Source organism: Cryptomeria japonica, chromosome 3 (genome assembly GCF_030272615.1).
Source record: "Cryptomeria japonica chromosome 3, Sugi_1.0, whole genome shotgun sequence".
NCBI lineage: Eukaryota > Viridiplantae > Streptophyta > Pinopsida > Cupressales > Cupressaceae > Cryptomeria > Cryptomeria japonica.
The window spans coordinates 600,557,543-600,566,756 of NC_081407.1; positions in this window are offsets into that span (position 1 = coordinate 600,557,543).

The window sequence follows — 9,214 nt, forward strand, 5'->3', positions numbered from 1 at the left end:
ATTGGATAATATGTTAGTGTCTCTTCATTAAAGCAAAATAGAATTAAATGTTATGTTGTTTAATCTATATTGCTTCGTTCCTGACAAGCGTGTCTTCTTACTTTATGGTTTGTCTTGAATTCATTTATGTAAATTGTGAAAGATTTACATTCCATTATGCTAGCATATTATACAGTGTTTTTATGTGTTAAGTAGAATCGTATCATGTTGTGTTTAAATTAAAAATTAAATCACATTAGTTATATGATTCTTAGACTTAATGCATATTTCTTCCTTATCATCAATGTCGTACTTGATTAAATATGTTAATTAAGTCACACATGTATCAATTTAATCATGGAGCATTGAGAAATCAATCACATAGAAATTAAATTCTGAACATACATGTACATTTACCAAATGTATTAGATTTAATCAAAACAAAATATACATTGTTTTAGGCATTAACGATAACACATTTGAGATAGAACGAGAAGCATGTATATATACATATATATATGTGGATCGTGTACAAACAATAGGTCACTGTATATCCAAACTGTGATCTCTCTCTTACATCATACAATCATCTCCTATCCCTAGGGCTAGTGGCTGGAGAGTGACGACTGGATGCGCCCTCCTGATCTGGCCGTGGAGGTGGACCCATGGGTGTGTAGCGCGATACAGATCGTGAGTGACTCCGAGAGGAACTCCTACGATCCCTATCCATGAGGATCGCACGATAGGTAGTAGCCTCGGTCTGGGCCGCTACTAGATCTCGCCGCACCTGCTGGAGGTCCTCTGATAGAACTCTCTCTCTCTGCCCCGCCTGATGGAGATCCTCTGATAGGACTCTCTCTCTCTGCCACGCCTGATGGAGATCCTCCGATAGGACTCCCTCTCTCTGTCGCGCTTGACGGAGATCCTCTGATAGGATTCTCTCTCTCTCCCTCCATATATCTACCTGTAATCGGAATGGGAAAAACAAATCCTCATGCCGACCCGCGTTCCCCTGAGGCCTGTAGGTAATCTGTGAGGAACTAGGAATCTGTGCTATCATGGAGATGTCTGTCATTGCCTGCTGAATCAAGGAACGCCATTCCTGCACATTAGCTGTGGCAGTAGAATAGATCTTTGTTAGTACCATTCTATATCATCAAAGCATTAATCAATCACTATAAACCTACTATACCTGGATCTCCCTCGCGCCAGTAGGGATCATGATATGGTAGCATCTGTGACTGGGAACCGCTAGGCTCCCCTCGCTCGAATACTCTATCCACGATGGGTGTAGGCTGGACGGTACTGGTGACAGGTCTCCGTATCGCCTCCTGTTCCCCCTGTTGGGGAATAAAAGGTGGGTCCAGAGCTATGGTATCGTCTCCTAAATGGTGGGGAGCTGCATCCAACTCCTCCTCATCATCTCTATCATCCTCCTCCTCGTCCTCCTCGTCATCCTCATCCTCATCCGCATCATCACCTGCATCTTCCTCGTCCTCCTCTCTATCTGCATCCTCCTCCTCCTCGTCACTGGGCTGATCGCCTGTAGGTGGATCAGGATCTCCTGCCTCCTCATGACCCTCTCCCTCATCTGGCTCCTCTGACCTGGATCCCTCGTCCTCATCTCGGTCTCCATGTCTCCATGGGCCTGGATAGCCTGTCGGATGATCTGGTGGAAAGATAGGACCTGGATATGATCTCATGAACCATGAAATATATCTACGCTATGCTCCAGGCTCTGCAGAATAGTCAGTGACTACATCCTGATCTGATCCCTCTAAGTCTGTCGTCTCGATATCATCCACCGTCGGTCTTGCTACTGCTCTAGGTCTGGGAAGGACCCGTGAGTGTCGAGTATAGATGGGCACATCGGCTGGAACACACTACTCTAGTCCGAACTGCCTCCGTACTCGGTCAAAGTAGAAAGGGACTATGATGTGTGCATATCGTCCTCGTAGTAGGCGGTTCCTCTGTAGACATGCTAACTGTCTCTCCATACCATCCCATCTGTGCATCCGTAGGTAAGGTCTCCACACTGTCACCTCGGCTGTCAGTCTATCAATAGTCACTCTCCAATACAACAAATCCCCAAACCTCCACTCGCTGGTCAATGGATAAGCGAACACCCTAGGTCGCTCGCTCGCTATACTCAGTGGATAGCCGATGGGCCTGGTGCATGTGAAGTGCTCTAAGATCCACACCTGCAGAAGTGTGCATGTCATCAAACTACAACCCTGTCCGAATACATACTCCTCAAGGTCGTGATAGAGATGTGCAAGCATACTCCGACCCCATGCATAAACTCTCCTATGTCTCTCCATCCCTCTGATACACCATGTGAGGCCCCCATGCATGTGTGTCCCTCGCCCATTAGGGCAGACGGCTAGTGCTATGATGGCTATCATGAGGCATCTCAGAAGTGGTATCTCTCCTGTAGGATGTAAGAGCCAGCTGACCATGATACGACCTCTCGTCTCGCTCGACATGACTCTCCCTATGCAGTACATCTGCTCCCTCTGATGATCCTCTGCTACCCGATCAGTCGCATATGTGACTATCGCTCCTCTGATAGGAAGACGCAGTATACGGTACACATCCTCGAGTGTGACCGTCAGCTCTCCTACCGGAAGGTGAAAGGTACAGGTGTCCGGATCCCATCTCTCCATCAGTGCCATCAGCATCGCAGGATGAAATCGAATGGCCGGCATAAGAATCATGTACCACAATCCTACTATCGATAGGGTGTCTCTCTCTGACTGAGTCAGCCGTGGAATCTGGTCTCGCAAAGTGCGAAGGATGTGTCCCGCTGTGTGCTCTCTCATGTACGGGAGACCCTGCAAAACGAAAACATGACCAAAATCAGTACTCAGTCATCGAAATCGCAAATGCAAACTGTTGAACATTGAATGCTTGCCTTGTAACCCCTCGCCAGGCCCTGATTGGGGACCATGGCGCCCTGTCAGGGACCATGGCGCCCTGAGGGGACCATGGCGCCCTGTCAGGGACCATGGCGCCCTGCAGGGACCATGGCGCCCTGGGGGGACCAGGGCGCCCCTCAGGGACCAGGGCGCCCTAGGTGGGCCCCAGTCGGCGTTCAGGGTCTGCATTCGATCACGGAAAAGTCAAACATGCGAGAAATCAAAAAGTCAAACGTTCAGTCAACTCACCTCGTCCAGTGGCTCGTCGTCGATCACGGCCTGGCGCAGGATCTCGATCCTCGTGGGACGCTCCGGTCGTCGTGAAGGCATGATGACTAGGTGGGCTCCGCTGCACTGAATAGTATCCTGAAATCGACAAAGTGACGAATACAAGTGTCACTTTCGAAGTATATACATTCGTTTGTTTATTCTTACTTCTTAAAACCCTAATTTTTATCCTATCCTTCATTTTATCATAACTTGAGTTTGGGAGATGCGATTTTCGAACCGTTTGTTGCGTTGGAATCGTATTTTCCTTCTCCTACTCTCAGGATGTTCCAAAAAGTGCTCTGATGAAGCCTATTTAGTGAACACCCCTCATCAATACTCTATTACACAATTTGTCGCAAGTAAACATGCTACCCTGTTTCACCTCCCTAAATAAGCAAGTCGAAACAGGGGGGGCATATAGCTACTCACAGATTTCATCACTTTCCCTAGTAAGCATTAGGTGATTTTTGTGATCTAACGTTTGTTTTGTAGGGTGCGGTTCCTAACTGTGTACTGCAGATACCGCTGGGGGCTTCGTCCGATGACTTATGGATATATCCTTTTTCAAATAATGTTTACTTTTCTGTACTTTAGCTTGCATATGCACGTAGTACTCATATGACCGCTAAAGTGGGGGCTAAATGTAGCGTCGTAAATTGTACGCACTCGCTAGGGTGATACAATTTCGCACCTAGTTTAGCACCCGCCTTAGTGCATTTTGCATTCTGCATTGCATTTCTCCTTAAGCACTTAATTAATCAAATTAATTAGGTCTAAGGCCCTATTTCATCATTTTCTACATCACAAAGTTGGGCCCTTTCACTAAAGCGCGCCCTTCGCATTTTATTCTTCCAATACACCACTCAATCAAAAACCCTAATTAAGTCCTATTTCGAACTTGGGGGCTTGGTTTCGGGGTCTAAACATCTCGAAATCACCTGTAACTTCAGGATTCTCTCTAAAATCATCATATCTGACGGCCCTGAAAATTTGGTGAAAAGTTGTCGGGACCATGGCGCCCGTGCAACATGGTCCCGGACATTTTTCCCGAAATTTTGGGAGCACGATCCAATCATAAAATAAAGCTTAACCCCAAGAAATTGGCGGGATATTCAATCTCTAGGTCGGCCAAAATACGAATTTACGACCTAGGGTTTCATACATAAAAGCTCTCTTTCCTCATTTGAAGGGATCGGATTTTTGTTTCCAGGAACTTCATATGCAGCGAAAGAGCAGATCTTTGAAGACTTCAACAACACTCAACATCATTCTATCAAGCATCTATCAAATTCATTCATTCATCCAATTAGGGCTTGGAAGACATTGAAGAACAATAGGAGATTACCGACTGAAGATTGGCTTGTACTCCTCCCTTGAGGGTTGGGTATGATTTCATATTGTTTTCATGTCCTTACATAAGCTTTGATATATCATTTATTCATGCTTTAGATCACATTGCATCTTGATTTAGAGCATTTGCATTATCATTTACAAGCAATTAGGGTTTACTTTCTAGGTTGCTCTAGTTTGCTTTCTTGCATTTTGGACCTTGCACACACACTAGGTCTGCACACACAATACATTTTACAACACAACTTGGCTATTCGTGGAGGTGGAAATCACCAAAGCGGGGGTTTGACTAAGGCAAAACCCTATATAGCTGCCCTTCCCCCTTTTCAGATATTATTGCAGGTTTCGGGATTCGGACGACGCCGCAGGACACAGATCCGGAAAGAGGAGGCTGAGAAAGAACTCTGTGTGCAATTGCAGCTCAGAAGACCGGGACAGGGGCGCTGGGCGCCCTGGTCCCTGGGACAGAGGCGCTGGGCGCCCTGGTCCTCCGGACAGACAACTTTCCGACAGTTTCCAGACAGTGTTTCAGGGTGCAAAACAGTGGTTTCCGGTGCAGTTTTCAGGACAGTGGCGCCCGCGCCCCCGTCCCGAACATTTTCAGTCCGATTTCGACTCCGAGTACATATCTGCATTCTTATTTTATCCTTACATTTACAGCTGTTCATTGCTTAATCTCAATTCTGCAAACTTGTTACTAGTTCATACTTACATTTTGAGGTTAGGGTTTGAACTTGTATCATTTTAGCTTTCAATTTCAACAAGGGAATAGAAATCCTAATAGATATCCCATGGCTCTCTCTTTCACCAAAAGAAGTAGCCAACCGTGCGATATCTCTAGGCTCTTTCGTATTCCGTAATGTGTGTCAAAAGGTAGGATTAGGGCATGATTAACCTAGTCTCGCTTTTTCCCCTACACACCTACATTGATTAGCCATATGTCCAAAATTTCCACATGCATGGCATTTTATATTCATTCTATAATCTGTTGTCCTATGACCATACTTTTTGCAGATGAAACACTGACCAGAAAATGAATTGTTGTTCTAATTGACTCTATTTCTGCATTGACTTTCCATATGACCAAACTTATTGAAAACAAAGCATCTACCATTAAATTTATGTGCATTGGGTTGTCTTACTAGTGACCTCTGATTCTGGTTGACTGGTGGATTCTCCTGATTGTTTTTCTGACCAAGTGTATCATCCCATTTTGCAGTACCAGAGATCTCTCCATGCTCAAATCCAAGACCTCTAGTGTTTCCACTATCCCTTTGATTCTTCAATAATTCATCAAGCTTTGCAGAACTAACCTTTAACTTGTCTTTGTACTCATTTGCAGAATCCAGATCACCTCTTAGGACTATAAACATTCTTTCTAACTCTTGCTCATTGTTCTATGATTGTACTAATTCAATTCTCAATACATCATTCTCATGTGCCAACCTAATGCATTCTTCAGATCTATCTTTCAAACATTTGGCAAGATTTTCTTCATTCTTCTTCCGCTCTTCAATCTCCTTGGACATCCTCAAGGTTAGGGCTTGCATTTCATTCTTCATGAGACCACTGTAGGATTGGAGACCCACAATATCTATCCACTGATCAGATAAATAAATATTACATATAAGGGGACTACACATGCAGGAAGGTCAACAATGTAGAGCACACTTCTCATCACAAAAGGAGCCTCACTGACTACAAGAAATCTTCAAATAATAATCCAAAATGAATATTGAACTACTAGAATAGCATCTCTTATGCCTAAGTACAGTTCTGGTTAAGCTCAACATCGGAGGTCTCAATCCTCTTACACAAACCCAATTCGATCACCTATGATCGATCAATCCTCTACATACGATTACAACTTTATTCACACACATATAATCTCATAACCATCCATCCCTTGATCTACAAAGAGATCTTACATCATATTTATACAAACTTGAGACCTAAATAATTAGGTTGGCCACCAAAAAGATAATACAATAAATCCATTACATAAACCCGCAAACCAATGATAACACAAGTCGGCCTAAGACTGAAACAACATTAACCAAACAATAAATCCAACTGGTAATGCATCAGGAGCATCCACCAACACGTTACATAAACTGGTCCATAACCTAACAGAATATTACCGAACCTAAAATAGGTCGCCATAAGCCAAATGGAATACCACTGATCAACTGGAACACAAACATGATAACCATAAACATCCCAAAAACCTTCTAGAAGCTGCACCAACACCACTTATCGAATCCATCAAAAGATCTTCAACAAATCTCCACCGATAAAACCCTTACTGGTAAGAAAAAGGCTTACTAGAACATATGATAGCTTCCGAGTCATCAAATCCCAAACCAACTGAATGTGACACGCATCTTAATAACATGAATAACCTAACCAAACCAATTCCACCAATCAGAACATACGGGAGAGTAATCTCCTTATCATCATCAAAGTCCAACCACTCTACCGGAACCTGGTAGATAACTAAAGAAGCTAGTGTTGACATCAATGACAAACATCAATGCAACACATAATCAATTCCTCCAAATTGCCAACATAGTTATGATAGATTTCCTCTATGGGAAATAACTTGACTGTTTCCTATTCAGAGCATAACTCTCTTCCCTTTTCTTATGTTGTAATAAATTGCATCCTCCTAATGTCTTGGGAGTGGACTTGCTGTTTGTTAGAATAAGTTAGGAGTCATCTTGCTATAAATAAATAAAGTTTAGATACTCCTTCAGAGAGGTTAGTAGAACTTTAGATATTGTAATTCCAATTTTGAGTTTATTGAAGAACAATTTCAGCTACATAATGATGTAACAATATTTTTAGATAAATAAGATGATATTCTAGTTTGCAGTGCCTAGTTGAGCTTTGGGAAGACTCACGAAGGGGCCCCACTTAGTGGAAATTCCAATCTTTGTGTTCAGTAGTTATTTTTTATGCAATATTTAGTTGCTATCCTGGCGGTTGACTGTTCCTGCATGTAAATGTATTGTAATTTCTAATTTAATGGACAAGTTATATGCAGGATGGTGTATTTTAAATTTGATATTATGCCTATGACACTAATATTGCTATCTTTCTTTTACTGCAGGTAAGGAGGATGAACATGTATCGATTTCAATGTCATCTCCTTTGATTGGAATGATGTATAAATAGTAGGGTGGCCATGATCAAGTGGCACCTTGATCGGACATGTCTACATGTCTTTTAGACATGTCCGACCAAGATGTCACTTGGTCGTGACCCCTACTAACAACAACCAATCCATAACTAATCGGTGCTTCAAACATACCCGATAATGAATCGGTATCCTTAATGATAACAGTGCTTATAACATGCTCGATAATGAATCAGTATCATTGCTGATGATAATAGTGCTTAATCATATCCGATCATGAATCGGTGTCATTTGTTAATTGTTACAGATATAAAACATACCCGATTATGAATCGGTATCAAAGCATATGGATTAATATAACATAAACAATAACAATAGTTGTTAGCATTATATGCTATCGGGTTAATACCCCGATAGCATATTAATGCCAATATGAATCGACATTAATATGCTATCGGGTTAATAGCTCAATAGCATTTTGGATTGACGCTTAACATAGTTAAGCAGGTCATCAATCTAATCCAATATCAATATCATAATTGTGACCAATGTTATAGTCTGATAAACATAAAGCATGAATGAGTAAACAGAATATAGGAGATTACTGAGTTAGGAGAGTCTTATCTTGCAGAGGCTACTAATGCATTAACACTCCCTCTTAACTTTTGGAAGATAAGGTAACCTGCATCACATTTCTTTTTCAAAATGTCAGTCTCCAAGAATATATATCATCTATACATATAATATGAAGTACCATCAAAACATAGGATACAAACATAAAACATTACTCTAAGTATGTGACATAGGGTACCACCCAACTATGTGATATAATAGATTCATCATTTTATTATGACAAGATATCACCTAAACACGTGATATCAGTATTGCCTAAACACGCAATACTGAGGATAAACATATGAGGATGGTTAAATTCTCATCTTATCCATGTTGTGATATGTGCACAAACATTTCATTCAAATGTTTTATCACAACAACATCATGGCACATCCATAACATACCAGAGATCCAACATGATAACTGGTTTGAGAATCATAAGATCATCACTTTATGATGTTTGCATACAAGTGTTCATAATCTGAGAGATCGTCACCTCTTAGATATGAACATAGCGGGTAAAACCTAGAATGCCTCAACATGACAAAAGAAGTTTACATTTTCAACATCTTATTTACAAAGCAAATTATCTTTCTATCATACCTAAACCCTTTCTGAAGTGATCAACCTTCACTTTGGAAAGTGGTTTGGTCAGAATATCTGTAGTCTGATCTCCTGTACTAACATATTCTAATTTGATCACATTTTTGTCTACCATGTCTCGTACATAATGCTATGGGATCTCAATATGTTTGGATCTATCATGGAACACTGGATTCATTGAAAGTTTTATGCAACTTTGATTGTCGCAATGGATGATAGTAGGTTTCATTGGATTGCCAAACAATCCCACAAGCAACTTTCTAAGCCACACTGCTTCTCGGGCAGCCATGGAGGCTGCAATGTATTCGGCCTCGGTGGAACTTTGCGCTACAGAAGACTG